Below are 24,481 nucleotides of genomic sequence, written 5' to 3' on the forward strand. Positions count from 1 at the left end.
TTGGTATGTTGGCAATGCAAAATTAAAGCCTACACACACTTATTATGCAAAAGTAACACTGCTGATGTTGCTACATACGCAAAAAAAATGACTTGCACAGAACCAAAATGTGTACACAACATGAGTAACAGCAAGAGGAGAAGAAAAATAGTAGCACCCCAAACTAATAAGCGTGGCTTAAATAGGACAGGAGGCTCCGCTAAAAAAACGGAAAAACAAAAAACCTAAACTACAATTGTAACACAATGAACTCTTGCATGAGCAGTGCGTAGCAGCGGTTACGGTGATGGTTGTTTTAGGATGGCAGCGTTATACTTGCTTTGGGAAAACACAAATGGCGAATTTGTAGGCGGTGGTTTATTTTGCACTACAATCATAACATTCCTTAAAGAGCAGTATCCACTGAATTTCATTTAAAAAAAATCAAAAATAAGGTAAAAGTAAACTGGACTACCGTTACCCAATCTATGTATCTATGTTGGTGAAAATATACAGATTTGAATGTGGGACAGGTATGGCGTTTACTTTCTCTAGCAATATATTTTGCGTGCGAGCCGTTTTTCTAAATGTGCAATTTGGAACAAGACCTGGAGGCTAATTCTGGCCTCACCAACCAATTTTTCTTGATCCACGGAAAACAAAAATCACCTTAACTCGCTGTGCCACAGGACAGTCTGGCAACATAGAGTGCCTAGAACAAAGGTTGTTGTGAGGACTCCAAGTGCTTTGTTAAAGTTTTCTTTTAAAAAGAAGAAGCGGAGGTCGTTCATTTTACAGACATTATTTAACACATCTTGCTCACTTTCACTCACAGAACACGAAGCACCAGAGAAAGTGATGTACGCGGGCTAGTGTTTCAATCACAAATAGGCGGCAAGCCTGGGACTGCTGAAATCAACTTTAAATACTGAGAGACGAGGAGCCCTCGCCGTTTAGCCTCTTTCTTGGCTCTAGGGGTTCCTCTTAAGCCACTAGATTGGGCGGGCGGCTGTATAAACATGTTTAGACACGATCAACTCAGATGAAGCATTTTTTCCCCTCATGACAGGACTGAAAAATGGGCAGGATTCATGGAAAACGAGACGCACTTGAATCAGCGCATGAGACCTGTGCACTGGTCGTTTCTTAAACCCTAGGGCCTAGGGGATTCATTTAAACACGTCATAATCCCTCTGCCTGTAAAGTGTGGGTGACTTCACTCGAAATACCGTGCTGTGAAAAGGCGGGCATGGCCCTCTATTCTGACGCTCCCTGAGGGCCGGTGAAAGTACACATGCCAGAGCTGGAGCCGCAGACGATGTCATTTCAGTGGAATTGTTATCAGCCTTAAACGCACGTGTCAAATGGAAATGCCAAAGAAAAAACAATGACTTTTTTGTTTTAAAGAGTTTCTTGGCGCTAGGTGTATGACAGAATACAGAATGCCGTTTTCACAGCCTGTTGGCACTGGAGTGCCTCGAGAGGAGGCTCATCTGCTGTTGGTGGAGTTCCAAAAATATGATCATTTTGGGTGTTGGGTTTAGGAGAATCTAGTACGATGGTTTTGCGGATTTCCATGCAATGGGCCCTCAATGCCATGTACCATATAATAATAAAATGATTTATTTTTAACCAATGTTTTAAGTGGGGGAACTTAAACGTACCAATTGAATGTGGTGTCACCAGAAATTGGCATATCAAGGTGTCCGCAATAGTGGGGGGGATAGGGGGGGGACTCCGTAGACATGCGTGTACCCTCGACTTGAGCCACGATTTCAAATAGCTATGCCAATTCCCTTTTGTGGAATGAAAGCTTGAAACGATAACTCTTGTGCAGATTTCAGGTTTGTGTGTCGAGAATAGAATTACGACCAAATTCAATTATCAGGATTTAATGGCTACCAGTTACCAGATACTACCAAATTGCCAACGGATCCAATAAGGGGTTACCACAGAAAGGCAAGAACCAGCCCTATCAGCATTTCAGAGGCACAACCATAAGAGGCGACATGACTGGCAAACCAAGTTTACCTGTGATTTCTGACTCTATGGACCTGGGGGGCCAATTTTATGGGTTGCTTCATTTATGCAGCTGGCTAGTAGGTTTCACCAGTGTTGCTGAATAATATTCTTTAAAATGCAGAATTTGCATCACATTTTGTCAAAAAACTCCCCATTGGGTGCTATTCAAACAGTGTCACAAAAGGAATGAATTGCCATTTGCAACTATGGGCCACTTTTTCATTGGTGCCCGAGACGATTGTATGGCCCAGTCCGACCATGGGTGTGGAATAGGGGGCGGGAGTAGGAAGGGGGGGGGTGAAATATGAAGGGATTCTCAGAGGCTTCAGTAAAATCGCTTTCTCACATTTTCAGTGGTTTACGTGGCCCAAGCTCCTTTTGCGCTGCAGCTGGTTCCCCGCGGCGGAGAGGGACACGGACTCCTCTTTCTCAGCTTCAGTTACTAAGGCAGCCATTGTTGGCTGGCCCGAGCGGGACCCCCACTCCGCGGCCTGTTGTCATGTTTTCCTTTAAAAAAGGAAAAGCACAAAAAGGAGGGGAAAACAACTCACTTTAAGACTACCAGGAACGTAATCTGAAAGGCACAGAGGGGGACTCGGGGAAGAGAAGGAATGGGGTTAGCAGCACTGAGAAAATCTTCAGGGACAAAAGATCTGTTTATAAACAGGCGGGAGAGGCCGTCCGCCATGCCAGGCACCGCGTGAGCTTTTCGGAGAGCGCGGGCAGGGTCAGGGCGGGAACACAAAGACGGTGCAGCCAGGCGGGTCGGCTTTAGACTCCGCCTCCACGGCTAATTCAATTAGGGAACATTCGGGAATGGTCTCTCCTCAGAACAAGGACGCGTCAGCAAGCCGGCCCACAGCCAGGCGTCTTTTGGCAAGGAGAGCGGCGAAAGCACATTTAGGAAGATTCTGTACCTGGAAGAGCGAGGGCTTGTTTGATTTTTCACCAGACACCAATTGATTTGAATTAGAGTAAAGTAAATTTTACGAGGGAGAAAGTCAATAAATAAATAAAAAAGGTTCTTCATGCCTTTGTTTTGGCCTGAAAATTCGGATGTTTCAATGCGAATTAGGGAGAATTGGTCGATATGGCCCAGACAATCCGGATGAGGGTACGACGACACCATGCGGTGCCTTACATATTCACCTTAACAAGCAGCCGATAAGCCATGCACTTAAACTCAAAGAGTCATGGTAATTACGGTGCTAGCTCGTGGACTATATTTCACATCCGGCCACCCCGTATATGCAAGAACCACGCAATGCTTCTATAAACCGAGTCTCCTTTAAAGGGACTATACATTATAACATTCCTCCTTTACATAATAAGGTACATAAACAATAACAGGTGACACCTTCATGTCCGATTCAGTACATAACCGGGTAAATAGATCGATTACGTTATAATATAGTGTAAATAGATACTTCGGTTTGTTCCAGCAAGTCCTTTGTGGCCATCTCTGGTCGGAGCTTCATATTTTGGCAATGTCCCAGTGTCCACTGAGATATCACAGGGACCGTGAGCTCTGCCCTGTCCAGATGAATCAGTTAGGTGTGTCTGCTCCAGTATAGTTCCTGCAGGTGAGACTGGTCATTATCACTAGACGCATCCTGGTTCTCAATCTCGTCCATTGAACTCAAGTGCTTCTTGGAGGACGTGTTTCTGGTCACTATCTGTTTTCATCAGACGGTAATTATTGATTTTTCTCCATTATCTCAAACGGATGAAGCTCGTATGTGAGACTCAACTTTCCCGTAAGATTGTGAGACCTCACCAGGACAGTGTCCCCTAACACTATTATCTGATCACACAATCTCTGTTGCGTCAACTTTCCTGTACTCTCTTAACTCACTGGCTGCCACATCATCCATGCACCAGGCTTCCTTGGATGCCTTATGTGAGATGAGCCCTCAGGGTCATCTTCCAAAGAGTGCCTCAGCACAGGGCTACCCCTGTAGATCAGGTGTCAGCAAATACTCCCAACAGGAACTGGTATACAGCATGCTCAATGCCTGAACCTTACGGCCCCCACTTCGTCTCCGTCCTGGCCAATCCTGAAAAACTTGTTTTAGGTACCCAAACCTCTATGTATCACCATTCGCTCTTGGCCAGATGGGAGTTCTCTTTTGATGCAAACGCTCATATCCGTCACAAAGTGACATCTCTTTCTCTCCCCCACACGCCCCTTGATATAGGGGTCCATCGTCAAGACTGCATCTCAACAGGCTATCATATGTCACAAATATCTTCTCCAAGACTGGAATTACATCTGCAGCTGTACAGGATACACATTTAACGAACCTCTGGATATCTGAACCATTGATCAATGACAACCAGGAAGTGTTTTGCTTCACTGGCAGAGCTAAAGTGAACACTTACTCGTTTCCACTGAACATAGCTTCTTGTCTCAAACTGAATGGCATTGTGCTCTTATCTATGGCGCAGTGACATGGCACCAAAACATTCCTTTAAATATGAATCTACTTTGTCTTCTAACCTTGGAAACTAGACTGAAAGTGTGGGCTTCGTTTTGGCTTTCCCTTAGTGGCCAGGATGAGCCATATCTATGACTTTGGGGGTGGGCGCTTCATTGGAATAACAATCCTTGAATCTCTGATCAGCAATCCTTTTGGAACAAGCGTCAGCTCATGATGTTTCATCCTCAATAAATTTTCTAGATGCCCTTGGCGTCTTGAGTTCTTCTGTCCAGCGACAAGCACTGGCTTAGTATCACCACTATTTATCAACTGACCAATGCATCTGAAAACACACTGCTTCCATTGAAGCAGTATACATTTCTGCCAAAGACCGATTTCAGAACCACATCCTTAAGACACTGAAAGGCACATATGCATGATCACTTTTTCATGCGTGTTGTAGGTTAATCATGCAAGGATGGATGTCTCGATAGTTAGTAAGGGGGTTTCTCCACCTGGTCTATACGTTACTGTTCTAGCATCCATTTTTTCGATCTGCGCCGGGGAGCGCAAGGAGGCACCAGTCATGATGGGGGTATCAGCGGCTTGTGATCGGTAACCACAGAAATAGGTATACGAATGATATTTACATCCCCATAAGACAGCCAACGCCTCACATTCAGTTTGTGAATATCTTTTCTGTAGCTGACAGATCTCAGCTTACATAGGCCACAGGTCTCTCTCTACCCGTCTCTTGGGTCCTTTTGCAGAGCACAGCCCCAGTCCAAAAGGAGAAGCCTCAATTATCAGCTCTGAACTTTTTACCGGTCCAAAGAAAGCCATGACATCAGAAGTGAGAGCACCCTTGATCTCTTGAAACGCAGACTCTTCCAGGAGAGTCCATTGCCAAGAGCTGTCCCTCTTGGTCTGATGCTGGAGAGGTTCAGAGTGTCGACAGGTTTTTGATAAACCTCCCACAGTATGTAACCATTCCGAAGACCCTTCTCACCGCAGAGGCATTTGTAGGTGCAGGAGGCGGTTGAATGCCCTGAACTTTCTTAGGAGCAGCCTTCAGTTTGAAAAATGCAGCCAAAGAACTCCAACCTAGTTTGTAGGAATGCACACTTTTCTCTGTAAAGAATCTTGACAACCATTTCAACCTCTCCAATAAACCTTTCCAGACGCTCCAGGTGATTGGCCTCAGACGCAGCAAACACCAGTATATCATCACCGATTTTGACCACTTCTTGGTCACCCACCAGAAGACCTATGATGGTGTGCTGAACACCTCCGCTGCGGAAGATATCCTGAAACAGCCGTTTATATCTGTATAAGCCTTTAGGTGTAGTAGAAGTGGTTATATATCTGGAAGTAGGATGAAGCAACACGTCATTGTAGCCTGCCTCGAGGCGGAGCTTTGAGAAGAAAGCCACGCCCTGCACCTCCACAATGATGCAATCTATCATGGGTGTAGTAAGCCTCTCCAATCTGATCACTTCATTGGGGCAGCCACACGCGCATGCAGATCCCAACAGATCCATCTGCTTAGGTTTAGCTGCCACCACTATTGGGAAAACCCATGGTGTGGGGACCATCCACTCTCTTAATGTCCTGAGCAGGTATATTTGTCCAGTTACTCTTCTACTTTTCCTTGCAGGTGGAACAGCACCCTTCTATGCTTGAGAGCCATCGTTGTATAATGTCCGCGATAGAGACTTATAAGGTCACCCTTGAGATATCCTACTCCCTTGAATAAGGATTTTAACGCATAAAGTTTTCTTGTTGATGGTTTACGTGAAGCCAGTAGCACCTCAAGCACCTCCACCGAGAGGCCCCAGTCATACCTCATTCTCTCAAGAGCCATGTACGTAGGTTGAGGGATTCTGGGCCCAGGTCGAGTACCAGGCCACCTGAGCAACCAGAGAAATGGGCAGATGGCCAAGTCTGAGTATGGTATGGTAAAGTTTATTTGTAAAGCGCCAAAACAGAAGGCAAGTGTTTCAAAGTGCTCAAGGAGGGAAGGAACAGGGGAGGAAAAAAAACAACAGTTGTTCAGAGCCCTTGAGTTTCTGAACGATAGCCAGTCTGCCCAGGCAGAGTAAGTGCATAAAATAAAGTTAACAGCAAAGAGAACAAATAGGTCTGACAACGATTCTGCAGTTTTTCCAACAGCATAGTGTTGCAACCATGCAGGGAGGGGAGACATGGAGGGAAGGATAAACTATCTTCAGGCATGGTACTATCAGATTGTACAAGTGCACAGACGGCACAGGTGAGGGCAGGGGGAGGAGTACAAGTGCAGGTGGGGTGGAATTCAGATGCGCTCAGTTGGTCAGAAACTGGGTAAGTGCTGAGAGATGCCATTCTCAATGGTTAATTGACAGAGTGCAGCAGAAATGAGGCAAGTGCAGGCTCTGCGGCAAGGGCTGAAGGACTGGCAAGGGTACTGGTTACCTGTTGAAGGACTGGCAAGGGTACTGGTTACCTGTGAGACTGAGTTGCTCCCGGCGGCCAGTCGGCATGCTGTGTGGAAGAGGAGGAAGAGCGGGATAGAGAGGAGAAAGGTTAGCAGGGTCGAGAGAGAGAAGGAAGCGGAGAAGAGGACAGTCTTGAGGAGTTTCTGGAACTTAAGGAGATCAGGCTCAAGACAGAGGGTGGCAGGGAGGCTATTTCAGAGAGAGGCCCCTGCTGAGGATAAAGATCTCCCTCCAAATCTCTGCTTAGAGAACCGGATCACTCGCAGAAGGTTGGAGGTAGATGAGAGCAGGGCTTGGGAGGGACAGTATTTAGGAAGGAAACACAGAAGATAGGTGGGTCCCAGGCCCCAGAAGGCCTTGTGGACAATCCAGAGGGTCTTGAATTTTATCCGTGGAGCCAGTGGAGGGATTTCAGCGCCAGAGAGATGCAGTCCGTGGGCTTGAGGCCAAGGATAAGTCTGACGGTTCTGTTCTGGATGAGTTGCAGAGGGCGTAGAGCAGAGGTAGGGAGGTTGAGAAAGAAGCTGTTGCAGTAGTTAATCCTTGAGAGAACCACCAGGGTTCTGGAGACAGTGAGCCTCTGGGGGAAGGTGAGAAAAGGAAGAGTACTTATGAGTACGAGCAGTTGGTAGTTGGACCTTTTAGAGAAGGAGAGATTGGAGTCGAAGATGACCAAGGTTTTTTTGCCTTGCATGTTTTTTGCCTCGCACATTCTCCTCGCCCAATCCGGGCAATCAAGATCAGAGTCGCTTGGAACCGCTTGAGAAACCACAGAATGATAGGAATCGGAGGGCTGGCATAGTGTAGATGGAAGATCCACTGCACCAGAAATGCACCCTCTCGTGCACTTCTCGCCATGAATTCCCTCAAGCAAAACTGTCTGCACTTCGTGTTGGACTCTGTGGTAAACCGGTCCTCTGCTGGGGTACCCCACAAAGTAGCCTTCTTCTAGGACCTCTTTGCACACTTCCCGCTTGTGAGAGACCAGGCTCTGCCTGCTCAGAGCATCTGCCAATCCGTTCTTTGTTCCCGTCAGATGTACTGCTAAGACTGAGATCTGATTCTCCAAAATCTGAATCACAGCTGCATCGCATTGCTGCAAAGGGGAGGAGAGCACACACCACCTTGCCTGTTCAGGTAGTGCATGGCCGCCATATTGTCCATCCTAATCGGGACAGTCTTCCCTTTCAGATATGGCAGATATGGCACGAACGCCTAAAGGGTTAGCCCGATCACTTGCAGCTCCAGTCTGTTGATGTGCCATTGAGTGTCTATAGTGAACCAAAGACCGCTCACCAACAAATCCACACAATGATGCATTTGTAACCACCCTGGCCTGGGGCCACAGAGGCCAGAAGGGTTCCCCACCAACATGTTCTCGCTGCTGGACCTCCAAGAGAGATCGCTGGACACTTTTCGAACGTCTTTTAAAGGGCAGAAATACTGAGACCACTGACCCTGCAGGAGTCATTGCAAGGACAGCATCCGCAGTCTGGCCTCTGGCACTAGAAAAATGCAGGAGGCCATGAGATCTAAGAGGCAGAGGAAAGAAGCTCTTGGCAAGGTGCTGTGGCACTGGAACAGCTGAACTACCTGCCTGACACTGGCGACTCTCTGCTTGAGGGGGTAAAGGCCTTCCCCAACAGAGTATCCAGGACCGCTCCGATGAACTGGAGCCTCTGTGTGAGTGTCACGTGGGACTTCGGGAAGTTCAGGAAGAAGCCCAGCTTGTGGAGTAGTGAGCAGGTGTCCTTGAGATAGGACAACACCTGCTCTGTCGACTTCCCTCAGATCAGCCAGTCGTCCAGATATGGGAACACATGGATGCCGGATCTCCTGAGGTGTGCGGTCACTACTGCCATAAGCTTGGTTTAGACCCTCGGGCAGAGGTCAACCCAAAGGGGAGCACCTTGAACTGGTAGTGTTTGTCCCCTATGAGGAATCTCAGGAATTTTCTGTGCTTCTGGTGGATCGGCACATAGAAATACTAGTCCTGGAGATATATCGGCACCAGCCAGCACTGAAATCTGAGTGCATGGAGAAGGTCTCTCAACGTTGCCATCTTGAATTTGTCCTCTCTCAGGAACTTATTAAAGGCCCCGATGTCCAAGATGGGACAGAGTCCTTGCCCTTTCTTGGGTACAAGTAAATTCCGGGAATACCAGCCTGACCCTCAAAAGCAGGGCTTGCAGCTCTTCCAAGAGCCCCTGCTCCGGTTGTTGAGGTGGTGGTGGACTGTCCGGTATCCTTTTTAAGAAAGGCAGACAGTAACCCCACTTGACAAGCTTGAGCACCCAGGCATCAGAGGTAATCTCCCGCCACTGGGGCCAGTGCTCGCCTATCCATCCTTTAACCAGGGAAACCTGAGGGGAGGAATCAAAACGGATTCGAGGGCAGAGCCGCTGCTGCCACCATCTGTTGGCCCCCCTTATCCCTTCCGGAGCATGGGAAAACACCTCTGCCCCTGCCTGGGTTGGGGGAGCGGAGCCTTCCCACCAAAGGGGACGCAACGCCTGTACCCTCTTCCCCTTGTGGCAAAGCTAAAAGCAGGTTTTGCCGGCTGCTGGACAGCCGGCCCAGAGACTTAGCGGACAGCTTGCAGTCTAAGTTTCTCCAAGGACTAGTCTGCTTTCGGACCGAACAAACTGTTGCCATCAAAGGCAATGTCCGGTAATTTGTTCTGGACATTGGGTGAAAAGCCAGATGTATGAAGGTAAGCCTGCATTCTCAAGACAGACACCGATCCCATGGATCTCCCGATGCAGTCCGCAACATCCAAGCCTGTCTGCAACGACTGCTGGGCCACCTCCTTACCATCATCCACCAGTCTCTGGAAGTCCTCCCACCTCTCCCCTTCGGGAATGTACTGGGCGGCTTCCCCAATTGGCCACAAGCCAAATAAATATTTAGTGAACCCGCAAGACACGTTAACTGCTTTCAGGGCCGTACTACCAGACGGGAACACCTTCTTGGCTAAGGCATTGACCATCCTAACTTCCCAATCTGTAGGGAGTATAGATGTGGATGTGGCTGATCTTGTATTAACCGTGGCCGCCTGCACCACCAACCCCTTCGGCGTCGGGTTGGTGGAGGGATAAGCTGGGTCTCCCCTTGCCGGCCTGTACTTCTTGGTGAAGTACAGGCCGGCAAGGTGGTGGGTGGGTGAGTGAGTGGGTGCATGGCCTCTGCCACAAGGAGGAGCTGGGGTCAGCAATAGCCACATTAACGGCATGGTCCAGTAGAGGGTCCTTCATCCAGAAAGTCAATAAGCTTGTAGCCCAACAAGAGCCTAGCTGGGGCACTGCAGCCTAGTGTACCCACACCACCCTATCAAACAAGACGTGATACTTAGCATTAGTATGCCCATAGGGGTGAGCCTGTTGCGTCACAAGGCTGCTCGTCTCATGAAGGCCCTCAGGCAAGGTGAGCAAATGCGCCTGATCAGCAAAATAATCTTTACCTTCAGTACCTGCATAACCAGAGTCGAGGCCACATGACATCTGGTTGTTATCGAAAATCATGGTCATTGCATCGATGAACTCGGTCCTTGACTCCAGGACATATGCCGCTCAGCTAGGAATTCCGTCAGACAGTCCCTCGCCAATCAGCGCATCAATGCCTGAGGCGCACTCGACGTGGTCAGCACCGGAAGCTCATCAGTAAGCGCCGGCGCCGTACCGACCTTACTTTGCGCCGAGCACAAAGGCTTCTACGATGACGTCATAGTAGTCTGCTTGGGCCAGGGTCACAAGGTGCCACTGGTGCCACCAAGGCCGGCTGCTTCGAGCTATCACCTGTACCCGCAGCCACCTTAAAGGGCTCTACTCGGTCCTTGATGTAGGCCCCACCGACGAGTTACTGGGCCCATTCAACAAGCCGGGCACAAGCCTGCACCAATGGCGCCGCTTCTTATGGGAGGAAGACGAGTGACTCGGGGAGTGTGACTTTTTTTGTCTTATTTCAGTGCCTGTCCTTTTCACGAGTATGCCCTTCTATCTTTGGTACCGATGACCGGGTGGTCGACCACACTGGAGACTTTGTTGGGGGCCATTTTACCGCGAGTTTCGCAGTCTCCTCCAGCTGCAATTTAGGATTCATTTTACTACAGGAACCACCAGTCCTCTGCGATGAGACTGACAGAGGCACCACACGCAGACGTCATGTGGGTTCGTAAAGGACAGCTTGGAACTGCAGTCCTTGCAGCATTTGAAGTCCAACACCTTGGGAGTGGACATGAATGCGAATTGCGAACAGTGACAAATTAATGGGTTCAAAAATTGACCTTGTGAGAGAGTTGTTCCTCGAGCAACGTGCAGAAAAAAGGAACTGAGGTTCAGGGGCGTAGTGATGCAGTATATGTACGACCACTGATGTCACGTCCGGAGCCGACAATCACTGCATCAAGGCAAGACAGATAGAGTCCGAATCGGGGTGCACTATGCCCCCTGTTGAAAGGTTTTCCGAGCAGCTGACGCTGCAATGGATATCTATCTGATGAGGAATCTGCGGGAGAAAGGCAATCCATTGAATTATATTTTGGGGAGTATGTACAGTTGAACGTTTCTTTAGAATTAAACTGCAGAGACATGGAAACTATGTCCTGCATTGCTCAAATTCTACTTTCATTCAGCTTAACAGGGCATTTTTGCTGGTGGTGTTAAAACTTGCATAAGACTGGCATGTGCACGTCTTATGAACGTTAGAACACCACAGTGTGTCTTAAGATCCTGCCTGCAGTAGGCCGACATCCTTTGTTCCACTCAGCTGCCTCCAGCATTATTGGCTGGGGCTGCCCTCTTATGAGCAAATCAGGGTGCCAGCAGGCTTTAACCATCCCCCTCACTCCAAGGCCCTCATCTAGACCCGGTGGACTGCTTTGAAGCTCACTTCAGCTAAGAGCCACTGAGGATCTGGCCTCTCTTTCCACTACACAATATCCTTGCAGACTGCCTGGAACATGCAAATTGGGTAGGCATAATGGGAATTAAGCCTGCACATTTATCAGGGGGAATTTAATTTAAATTGTACACAAATTTTAAAAGAAATTCATGGACGCGGATTGCAGAAAATTCTCTCTATATGGAACACATTCCCTTGTGTCCCTGAATCGCCATTCTCACAAGACCTGTGAATGTTACAAGGCACCTGACTGCCTACTACCCTAGTGGCCCTTCCAAGACGGCCTGCTCGATCCTGCCTGCAGTAGACCGACATCCTTTGTTCCACCCAGCTGCCTCCTGCATTATCATTGGCTGGGCTGCCCCCACCGGCAGGCTTTAGCCGGCCCCCTCACTCCAAGGCCCTCATCCAAGTCCCGGTTTGTGCCTTTTCGGGCATTATAGGGCTCTGAAGGGCCTCTGCCCATCAACAAGACTTAATGCTGGCTGCCACGGACACATCACACTCGGTTTACCCCTCACGTGAGTGATGGCTGGACTTCCATGGTCTACCTTTCCTCTAACTGTTGCATTCTCTTGCCTTTCTCCTCCAAACATTATTCTCATTGCATTCTGTGTGCCTCATTTCTAATATTTGTTAGCTGTGGCATCTTCTTTCCTACACCGCCTCCTGCATTTCACGGTGTTGTGCCCCCATTTAAAAAATAAAAAAGGATTTAGGTGTGCTTTAGTCATTCTGAGAACCTCCTGCATTTCACTGTGTTGGGCCCCCATTTAAAAAAAAAAAAAAGAAATTCGGATTTAGGTGTGCGCTCATCCTACTTTTTCCTTGTACTGCGCTGACTGGTTACTCCCTTTTCAACTGTTCTGGTTGTTTTATGTTCCCCCGCCCTCTCCAGTTCCCACTGTTTCTTCCCAGTACTGTTGTGTCACCTTGTTCGCCTGTTCCCTCCCTGCCAACTTGCCTCACACTCGCCTCAGCTGCTCTGCCTGGTTTCAGTATACCACATTCTGTGCCCCCCTCTATGGCGCTTTCTATCTCTCCTATCTTCTCCAACTGCTTCTCTATATCCGATCCTTCTCCTCTCACTAAGTCTTGCAGGATGAAACTCAAGGACACACTGGGTTCCAACCCAGGCCTTCCCATCGCTGACACCTACATTAGTGCTTCTGCCAAAGAGTCACCGACATGGTCTTTGTCATTCCTTCTCCCGAACTATGGACTCTTCATATGGTCGCTCTGCTCTCTCCTTACTCTTCCTCACATTAATGGTGGCACCTGCTGGGAGGTCCTTCGTGCCACCACCAGGGTAATCATAAATGTCTATCGAAATGCTACCATCCTGGTACAAGGGCCTCAACCCAACCTCTTACTTTTTGATAGACTTCTTTGCAGCCTTATCAACTTTCCACTTTCATCCTCACGGGCTCCCTTTGCCACCTGTTTCTACGGACGCCCGGGCTCCCTTGCCAGCTACGCCCACCTTGGCTACCTTGCCTCCTACAAACCTCCTTGCCCCTCTCGCTTGCCTACTCGCACGGCTCCGACAACCTTATCAGCCTCCACCTCTCTGGTGCCCTTGAAACCCACTGCATCTGGGGCTCCCTTGCCTGTGGCCCCTCCTACACTGACTCCCTTTCCTTCTACTACTGTCCTGGCTCCCTTGCCTACACTCCCCTTGCAGACATCCTCGCCAGCCTCGGCTCCTCTGCCGCTTCCTACCTCTGTCTCAGGCACTCTCGCCGATCAATAGCGGGACCACTATACCATATACCCCCCCAATAAGTCCTTCAAAAACAGCAATCTGCTCAACATTGCCACACTTAACTCTTGCTCTGCTGTCAAGCCCTCTGACATCTGCCACCTCCTTCAATTCCTGGATCTTGATGTCCTAGCCTATACGGAGACATGGTCAGTGGTCGAAGTGTACAAAAGGAAGTAGTAGAGCTATGTTCCCTGCTGGCCTGCACCCACTTCCCACAAACCCCATCACCAGGTCCCCTCCCACACAAAATACACACCCCCAAACATTTGCACCTGATGTTTAAGAGAACGTTCAGTGCACTGGAAGTGCAAGTTTCAACTTCATCCTACACTTTTATTTTAAAATGAAACCATTCCGGAACGGTTTCTTTTTAAAATAAAAGTATAGGAGCTGTACAAGGTAATTTATAAAAGTATAGGAGCACCGCTCCCGACCGCTCCCGCTCACTTCGACCACTGGACATGGTTCAAGGACAGGTCTGTCACAAGTTCTGACACACTTCTCCCTGAAGGCTACAAGATCCTCTCTATGCCCAGGCCTAACAGGCCAGGAGGGGGGGGGAGTAGCCCTGATATTTCCTGAGTGGATCCCTGTTTTCCTCATTCCCACTCAGGTCTACTATTCTTTGAATGTCTGGTCTGCAGGCTCTCTCTCTCTCTCTCTCTCCCAACTCCTCTCTCCTTTTATGGCCACATTCTATTGGCTGCTGGTCCAGCCCACCATCCTCCTCTGAATGGGCTGACGTAGCCTCTTTTCTCTCCTCCTCCTCCTCCTCCTCCTCCTCGGGGATTTTAACATCCATCTTGATTCTCCCGACTCCTCGGGTCCCTTCTGCAACCTATGCAACTCTCTTTCTCTCTCCATTCTACCTTCTGGTCCGACGCACAACACTGGCCACACTCTAGATGTTTTTATTTCCACAGACATCCCCCTCTCTATCCCTCTCATAACCTCATTCTCCTGGACTGAATTATCTTCTCTCTTCCCACATGAAGCTCTCTTCTCTGCTAGCACCGGCACTCCCGCCACTACCTCCTGCCTTCAAGGTCACACAACCCATGAAAAGTGCGACAGTGTCTTCCTTTGCCTCCACCTACTCTCCTCCTCCTACTTTTGTGGCCGACTCCCATCCCGACAGCACTTTCAAACTTTCACCTCTCCATCTCCAACACTCTTGACATTCTTGCCCTTGTCATGAGGGTCCATCTGAAGCCTTCCAAAAAGTGCAGCTCTTGGTATGACTCCGAGCTGGCTGCCCTTAAACGTAAGTGCAGAGCAGCAGAACGGAAATGGGGATCTTCAGGTGCACCATTTGACAAACTGGCCTGCCGCCTTCTTCAAAGGCAATATAGACTACATCTGCTCCAAGAAAAGAGTCCGTATTGAAGCCCGCATCGCAGCGGCATCCAACAACACAGTTGAACTCTAAGTCTGCAAAGAACTGGCCAAGCCTGCCGCAGCCTCATCCTCTACTGCACCCACCCAGGCCCTTTGCTCGGCCCTGGCTGTCCATTTCACTGCCAAAACACAGGACATCCTGTCTTCTCTCTCCCCCACACCTTTGCATGCACCCACCTCTCTTGGGCCCCCCCTCACTAACCTCCCCTCTTCTCTCCTCCCTCTCTCCTGTCACACCTGAGGAGCTCTCTACACAAATCCGGTCCATGAAAGCCTCCTCCAAACAGGTTGACCCTTGCCCTCCTAAAACCATCAAGGACAACATTTATTCTCTTGCTCCAGCCCTGGACGACCTCTGCAACCTCTCTTTCGCCACTGGAGTTTCCCCACTTCTCCCAAGCACTATCTTGCGCACCCTCGGCTCAAAAAACCCTTTGCTGACCCTTCTATCCCAGCGAACTATCGCCCGTTTTCCATCACTCCTTTCCCGGGCAAACTCCTGGAGAAATTAACTATCTCTCAGCTTACCCTCCATACCGAATCAGTTGGTTGTCTCCATGACCATCAGTCTGGCTTTAGAGCATCCAGAGGCATAGAAACTCCTCTTCTGAACACCCGTGAAAACCTGCTCTTGACTAACTCTCCTTCTGTTCTCATTCTTCTCGATCTCTCTTCTGCCTTTGACACTGTAAACCACAACATCCTGATCTCCTTTCTCCGTGATACCATGGGCATCACAGAACGGGCCGTGGCTTGCTTGCTTCCTTCCTTTCTCTGACCGTCCTTCGCAGGTGGGACTTGTGTCCTTTCTCTCCTCTATCACTCTCTCCTCTTGTGGCGTCCCCCAGGGATCTAACCTATCCCTGTGGTTCTTCAATGTCTACATGACCCCTCTGGTCCACTTGATCTCTACCATCACCTCTAACTTTCAGTGTTATGCTGATGACGCACCACTCTGATTCAGGCTACCTTCTGCCTCTTCCTCGCTCATTCGTGACTGTTTGTCCAAAATTCAGTTTTGGTGTGTTGCTATTGATCTCTGCCTCAATGCCAGAGGTGATAGCGGGAGCTTCAAGACGACAGGAGCACAACTATTTTTGATACCCGGATACAAAGGTTTCTAGGCAATTATAGACCGCCACACAGCGGTACTAACGATTTGGAACCAGATGAATCATTGCATATGAAACCCCAAGACACCCAGACTTGCCCAACTGAGCATTCTCTGGGACATATATTCACATAGCCATTTAAAGTATCAAAAAGAATGCATATTGCTACATGGCACTAGGTGACAGAATACGAAATAGGGATTGACTCCACTACTAAGTTATCACTCTTTCAAGTTCATGTGTACTCCATGTGAACCTGTAGGAAGAAGATCCACATGGCCAGATTAATCACTCACTACCAGCTAAGCGAATCAGAAGGGCAGACACGTTACTGCGCCACCCTACAGAACATACTAATAGGGATTACTCCCACTATCAAGCCACGTCCCCTGAAATCCAGTGGAGACCGCGAGGCTCATCTCATCTACTCTTGAGGCAACGCATATTGGACAGTTGCACTCCGTCCTGATGAAGGTTGACTAGAAATATAGGACAAGGTGTTTCCAGCCCAGATTGAACCACAACCGAAACACGTGTCGACAGATAAACAATCCCTGTAATATTCACCGGGAGAAACATCTTAAAAGCATATGAGTTGTTGATTTTGCACTTACGGTCTCTTATGATGTCATGGGAATAAGAAACACCCAGTTTATGTAGAATTGTTTGGTATGAAGATGGTATGAGATGTGAATGAACTGTGAATGATGGGAAACGTTCAGTCTTTTTAACGTGATGTAAGATACGAAAGAATTATGTTCAGAATTTGAAATAAATATTTTATATTGCTAAGATTTGATCACAAATATATAGAATCCTGTCATCTTTTCTACTGGTCCAAACAAATTGTTTGTTTGCCGTTAATGCCACTAAGACAGATCGTCCTCATTGGGACCCCTGCTCCCGCTTTCCCAATTTCCCACTGGCGGGCCTCACTTGGCCCTCCACCCTCACCTGCTAGTGAGGCAAAAAACCTGGGGGTCATTTCTGACAACACTCTTATTCTCTTCTCACATCTCGGACATCTCTAAAAAGTCCCACTTACGGCTGCACATCCTCAGAGGTATTCTAACTTTTCTCACCTTTCCACAAAGGATCACCGTCTCCAGAGCCCTAGTTTTCTCTATGCTGGACTTATGCAATAGCCTCTTTCTCAATCTGCCTACTTCTACTCTCCGCCCGCTACAACTCATCCAGAACAGAACCACAAGACTTATCCTTGGCCTCATGCCCAGGGACCGCATCTCTCTGGCGTTGAAATCCCTACACTGGCCCCCTGTAGCTGCTACGTTAAGGTTCAAGACCCTCTGCATAGTCCACAAGGCTTTCTGGGGCTGGGGGCCCCGCTCTATCTACAATGCTCTCTTCCTAAATACTCTCCTTCTAGAGCCCTCCGCTCAGCCTCCTCCAAGTCAGAGTATGAGCCGTTTTTCCAAGCAGAGATTGGGGGTAGATCTTTATCCTCTGCAGGTGCCTCCCTCTGCAACAGACTCGCTGCCTCTCTCCGCATTGAGCCGGAACTCCTTAAGTTCCTGAAACTCCTCAAGACCTTCCTCTTCTTTTCCCCTCTCCCGTGCTAACCTCCACTCTCTTTCTCTCCAGCCTCACTCCATCGCCCCACTAACTCTTTTCAGTTTTTGCCGACTGGTCGCCTGGCTCACCTCCAGAGCCTCACAGGTCCCAGGCTCCCCCGCCAGTCTTTGCACTTGCCTCCGGGGCTCTGCACTATGCCCAGCACTAATGCACTTCCAGCTTTCGTTCTAGAAGATGAGTAACCCCTACTGCACTTCATATGTTCCATGAGAGAGGTAACATCTCTGCACTTAACCCAGGGCCCTGCTGGACTGGGCACACTTGTTTCCCCCTCTCCCGTCCTGTGCACCTCAGTCTGTACACTTGCATGACCTGAATTTACTATTCCTAGTAAGTTCCGTCTTGTCCTGCCCCTTTGTCTCCCCTCCCTAATTTGGTTTGCACTTGTTACAATTCATGCACTTGCACTAGGTGAAATGCCGTCAGGCCTAGTACACTAGTTACTTTTTTGTTAGATCATTCGGAAACTTCGATGCCCAAGAATGACTACTGTTTTTCCCCTTGCTCCCTTCCCGCCTTGAAGTGCTTTGAAGCACTTCACTTGTGTATAAGCGCTGTACAATAAACAATTACAAGAATTCACTGCTATGACAACAGTCAACAAACACAAGCTCCCTCTAGCTAAAGAGTGCATGCAAGATTTTAAAACGGTGCTTTGGGGCACCTCAAGTTGCCCATTCTATATTTCAAAATTACTTGAGACAAGTTGCATTTCTTTTTCAATGCAGCCACAGTTTACACCAATACTAAATGTAGTGTACACTCCTCCTTTGCTGCAATGGTGTAGCATGTAAGAGTGAAATATTTGGTACAGTAATGGTAATGCAAAGTGAGGCTACCGAGAGCAACAGCTGTATAAAGGTGGCTTGGTCACGTCAACCAGATGCCCAGAAGGGCAGATGGATCAAGTAAGCAGTGTGCCGACATGGGGGTTGGGTTGCTCTTGATTGGAATCCAGTCATTAAGAATGATGTCAGGGCAGCATTTAAGCCTGCAGCACCACGTCGAACAGGGCGGGAAATAGGGGAGTCAAAGCAGTTGCAAAGCAGGTTGCTGGCACTCTGCCTGTGGTTCAGTCAGGTCCACTGCCACCCCTTACCCCCCTGACTTAACCACCGTTGGGAATTCACCTTTGCATGTCAATCTCACTCCGTGGTGTCTTTGGGCCTGCTGGTCATCACCAACAGGGCCACAGAGAAATTGCAACTTCCCCCCTCTTCCCCAACCACCACTACCCCGGGGTTTGTGGTGTGGGCATCCACACCTGGTGCAGAGCAGTTTAAATTGCCACTGGTGGCAACAGACTTGAATAGGAAGCATCAAGGTCCAAAAATAATTTTGAAGCCCAATGGTTTCTGCCTTTTAGTTTTTAAAATAAACACAAAAATACATTGTGCCAGTAAGATTACCACATTTTGAGCTCAAGGCAGGGAGCCAGTGAAGCCCTTGAGAAGAATATGGAATTCCTGATAATTGTATGCTAATTGAGGAGGGGAGTTCAAAAAGGGTTGTCCGGGTAGTTGGTGGGGGTGACACTCTGCCAGAATATGAATGGCTTTGCACCGGTTATGGCATCAGTTGAGGCACCTGGTGGAACCAACTTATCCAGAGTCGGGATGCTATTTGACCACTCATCAGGGTAGGGCATGTTAAGCCGGAACAAAGATGTCCAACACCACTTATCCGGGCCTGGAAGCAGTTATTTTGACAGCAACCATGGTTTTCGCATCGAGCAAAGCAAAACAGACAAGTTGTTAAGTTACTATTTTGTCACAAATGGATCCATCGAGTGAAGTTGGATCGAGGAGAGTGGGGTTCCGAGTGGGGTAAGGCTACCTTTTTGCAGCTGGTTTAAAAAGGTTCTTTCTCCTCACGAGGGATTTTCATCCCTATTTATTTGAGTCTCGATAGTTTAATAGGATGTTCGGGGCCCAAAATCAGGGTCGCACCCCAACCCCCCAAATAAAATGTTTTAAAAAAAGTGTGGGAGGGATAATCCGATGCCCCCATTGGGATGCAAGGTCAAAGGAGGAGAACATTTAATTAAGTTAAATCTGCAAAGTCTATCGCAGTAAAGTCCACAGGAGAAATAGAAAAGCATGCTTTATTGGCAAATGTGCGTTCCTTAAAACACACAGAGGAGAAAAAAAACAGAAAGGGGATGGACGTAGTAAACCCACGTGGTTCCCTGACTTGTGCCCTGTAAGCTGTGGCATATCATTCCTGCAACCCCAATTATTTGTGTGTTCAAGTTTTAGTGTGCAAATCTTACGCGTGGACAGCCGGGCCACATTGGACCCATCAGAGCACTCGGATGTGGGGCACTTTAGTTTGCTACTCTCCTAAAAAGTTCATAATTAAAGGCGTTTTTGTGAGTGGACTAAATACCTTTCACCCTCAGAGCAGAGGTGAGATGGGGTGGGAGGGTACTGCAGATGCTTTAAACAGGGATGTAAGTGCCAAGAGAAGGCTGGGATACAGGACACATTGGCAGGGACTGACAATAACCAGACTACCTGTATCCAAGCAGAGCCAGGAGTCGCGAGACAGAACACATACGACCACATTCACGCAGAGGGAGTTCTCCCATATGCTGACAGAAGGCTTTTACCTAGGCACTTGCAGAAAGCAATAACTCGCAGCGAGGGCGTGATACCGCCTGAAGTGAAGCAGGTGCCCATCGCAAAATTTTGCATTCCACCTCCCTCTCCCTCCTGGCCTACTTTGTCCAGACCTTTCATTGGTCTATGGAGATTTGGGAGGGCAATTTGCATTTGTCTACGTTGGGCCTAAAAATGCAGAAATTCTTTTAAACACATGGTCGACTGACCGATAACCAGGCAGTCTTTCTTTCTCAACTGACACATTGTTATGCTTGAGCTAAAACATGGCGCTGGTGCGCAGTGTATTCTGGGGGCACTCAGAGCCATAATGGATATTTACTCCATGCCTCAATGAAAAGCTGTACTTACTTTGCTGAGAGCTGAATTTACTTTGCTGAAGAAAACATGCTTTCCAAACCTGGTATGCAGTCAAGGACATTCTGCTGGGAAAGCTGGTTTTGTTATGTCTTGTTATGAGTTATGGGACTGTTTTCCGTGGCGTTAGTTCTTAGGAGAGGGAAGCGCTTTGCTCCTTGAGGTTACTGTCGGTTGACCCAGCTGGCAACCAACGGTTACCCATCAATACGCAAGTGCATTGCCAGAAGGTTCGAGAAATTACCACCCCTTTTTGAGGAGTGCATATATGCGGACCCCCTCAATGGTCAGACGGGACAAGTACAAAGACCTCAGTCGGAAGGGGGACGCCTTTGTCCGGCATACGTGTGGGCTGTTGTGCTCTCGGCCTGGCTGTTACCGGGGTCTTCCAGCCGCTTCTGGCGAGATGAGGGATTCAGTTACACCCACGATGATGTATTTTCTTTTGAATTCTCTGTCTTTTCTGTGATTTATTTCTGTGTTATCACTTGTTGCTTCCAAGCTTTGAATAAATAGCCGTATAAGTGCTCATTATTTTCTAAGCGTGCGTGTGGTTGTAAGTCATTGCGTCGTCTACCTGCGTTCAAAGTATTGGCTCTGCAATTGCGCTGACGATTAATGACTGTCCGTGCACTCTGGTCGAGCAATACATTTTTGGCGACGAGGATGGGATATTTGTGATGAATTGCTCCAAATATTAAAGAATCTGTTTGAACGCAGATAGGCTTTGTTTACATTGCAAGCAAAAGTAATTTGGTAGCGAATGTTGGACTGTGTTAAATCTGTTTTTTTTTGTTGGTGTGTGCATGCCTGTGCGAGTGACTGCAGTGTGGAATGGAAACAAAACTATATATATATATATATGTTTTGTACATTATTGCAATGATGAATAGTTTGTTCAGGAAAAAGAGCGTTCCCGCTGGCGGTGAATGTGCTGATGTTATCATTCCAGGCTGGGCTAAGAGCCCATATGATAAATTGGCCCAGGTGTGGGCATGCAGCGCGGGGCTAGGTGAAACATGGGATCAGGGATTGGGAGATGCTGATCTGTCTGATGTAATGTTGTGCTTACAACAAGTTTCAGTGGAAAGGGGAAGGGAATGTACCGCGCTGGGTAGGCGGCGTTGGGTCCTCCTGCATGCCTATAGGAAAATGCATCAAAGGAATTTGGAAATGAAAATTTATATTTTGTGACTGGTCAAGATTCACAGGTGTCTTCGTTTCACCTAGTATCCCAAGCATGTAACCGTAAATACCCCATTACCACAGATTGGCCTAGCGAGGAAACAAAGTGGTATACTCTGAAAGAGGCAATTCAAAAGGTCAGAGAGCATGCTATGAAAGAGGCAATTCACGTAGATGCTCCAGGACACATGGGAGCCGTGCCGCTCTCAGTTTCAACTAGAAATATGGTGATCAGAACTGCACCGCCCGCATACAAAAGTGTCATTATGACTTTGCTCGTAGGTATGACGGGCAAACCCACTGATGAGGTAGTCGATGCCATTCGGCAACTGGCAGATTTAGGGGAGTGGGACAAGAGTGATGACAAGCCATGGGAGAGAGAGGGGCGTAGTGAGAGAAGAACTGAAGGCAGGAGGCAAGATAGTAGAGACTCCCGAGTGTCTAGGAAAGACATGTTTTTGGCTTTGTTAAAAGATGGTGTGCCACGAGAAGAAATTGATGGCATTGAAACTAGGGTAATGTATGAATTATACAAAAAGAGAGGGCTTGCAGCCAAAGAGCGCTATAAACAGGTTAAGAAACAGGTAGTAACTAAGCCACAGGGGGACACCTTACCTTCCGCTCCTCCTGAGGAAGAACAAGAAGGGTCTATGGGGACACCTTCACCGTACCGGCCAACATACGCTGATTTGAGGAAGGTGGTGAGTGCAATGCTAGAGGCAGTCTCAGGTCACACTCATTCAAAATTTGACTAGGGTTACGGCCAAGCTCTGGCAGTGTCTGCTCACATAAAAGTTGATAGGCGGCCCCATGTTAATGTTAAGATTTTTTGGGGGCCAGGAAATACGCAAGGGGTGCGAGCATTGATAGACACCGGGGCGGAGGCCTCTCTGATTCATGGCAATCCAGCATGATTCAAAGGCAGACTATTTACTATTACAGGTCTCGGGGGGAAAGGAGACCCCCGCAGTACAAACTGAAGTGGAGATGAAAATAGACAATTAGACTAGGCAGAAATACCAAGTGTTGATTGTCCCGATACCCGAGTATATAATTGGCTTTGACATTTTCGAAGAGTTGACTTTGGGACTTGGAGGTAAAACGTACCAGTTTGGGGTGAGTGCATTGACCTGCACACCCATTACCATAGGCAAATTGAAGATGCCCCCAGTGCAAGTGCCTGTGGCAACCAAGCGGGTAGCAATGAAGCAATACCACATTCCTGGGGGGCACAAGGAAATTTCAGACACCATCAAAGGGTGTATTACGCCCTATCACTACCACATGGAACAATCCTCTCTGGCCTATCAAAAAAAGGGGATGGGTCTCGGAGGATGACGGTGGGTTACCGTGAGTTGAATAAACATACTCCTCCCTTAGTGCCCGTGGTCCCAGATGCCATTACCTTGATTGAGAATGTCCAAAAGTTTGAGGGGACTTGGTATGCAGTGGCAGATTTAGCCAATGCATTTTTCTCTGTGCCAATTGCTGAAGAGTGCCAAGAGCAGTTTGCATTTTCTTGGAGCGGCGTCAGTACACCTTTACAAGGTTACCTATGGGGTACATACATAGCCCGACTATCTGTCACCGGCTGGTTGCAGAGCACTTAAACAAGATACCGTGTAAACGTGACATACAAATCTCTCACTACATTGATGATATTTTGATTCAGGGCAAGGATGAGCGCAGTGTGCAAAACCAGTTAGAACTCATTATGGAAGGATTGAAGAAGGAAGGGTGGGAGATTAACCGGAATAAAATTCAAGGCCCAGCTGAAACAGTGATATTCCTATGGATTCCGTGGCATAATGGGCATCGAGAAATGGTGCCGAAGGCCTGACAGAAAATACTTGAGTTCACCACTCCAATGAACAAAAAGCAAGCTCAGCAGTGCATAGGGCTGTTTGGGTTTTGGAGACAGCACATTCCCCATCTAGGGCAGATCAGTGGGGGGGAAGAGCAGCAGAAAGCATTTGATTTGGCGAAAGACACCGTGCAGCAGGTGCTTGATCTATGGCCATTAAAGGAAGGCGAAGTGGAATTGAATGTGTCTGTACAAGACAATTATGCTAACTGGAGTGTGTGGCAGAAACAGGACAGGAAACGTGTGCCATTGGGGTTCTGGAGTCGTAAGTTACCCGATGCTGGTAACTCATACAGTACGTTTGAGAAGCAGTTGCTGGCATGTTATTGGGCCCTTGCTGATACCAAGCAAATGACGGTGGGCCATGATGTATTGATGAGGCCAGAAATACTGATTATGCAATGGGTACTGAGCTCTCCTAAAACACATAGAATAGGACATGCTCAAGAAGCCAGCATAATTAAATGGAAACGGTACATTCAAGACAGAGCCAAATTAGGGAAGGGTGGAGTTGCAAAATTACATGAGCAAGTAGCCAACATACCGCCCTCAGATTACGTACCACCGGAAGTGGCTGAAAAACGCGAGTCTCCTGTGAAATGGGGAGTACCTTATGGCGATTTGACCGTGGAGCAGACAGAGCATGCCTGGTTCACAGATGGCTCAGCCCGATATGTGGGAACCAATCGATACTGGAAAGCGGTGTCGTACAATCCCAAGACAAAAAGATTTTGACAACGTCAGGGAAAGGGAAGAGCAGTCAGTTTGCAGAGCTTTACGCAGTTTACC

At 48.2% G+C, this 24,481-nt stretch overlaps 1 protein-coding gene across 17 annotated transcripts in view; it reads right to left on the reverse strand.

Annotated features, from left to right (window-relative positions):
- DGKZ (diacylglycerol kinase zeta) overlaps positions 1-24,481 on the reverse strand; it is a 1,700,725-nt gene that overhangs the window by 488,380 nt on the left and 1,187,864 nt on the right. The window lies entirely within an intron of this gene.

Source organism: Ambystoma mexicanum, chromosome 11 (genome assembly GCF_040938575.1).
Source record: "Ambystoma mexicanum isolate Mex_15411 chromosome 11, UKY_AmexF1_1, whole genome shotgun sequence".
Lineage (NCBI taxonomy): Eukaryota > Metazoa > Chordata > Amphibia > Caudata > Ambystomatidae > Ambystoma > Ambystoma mexicanum.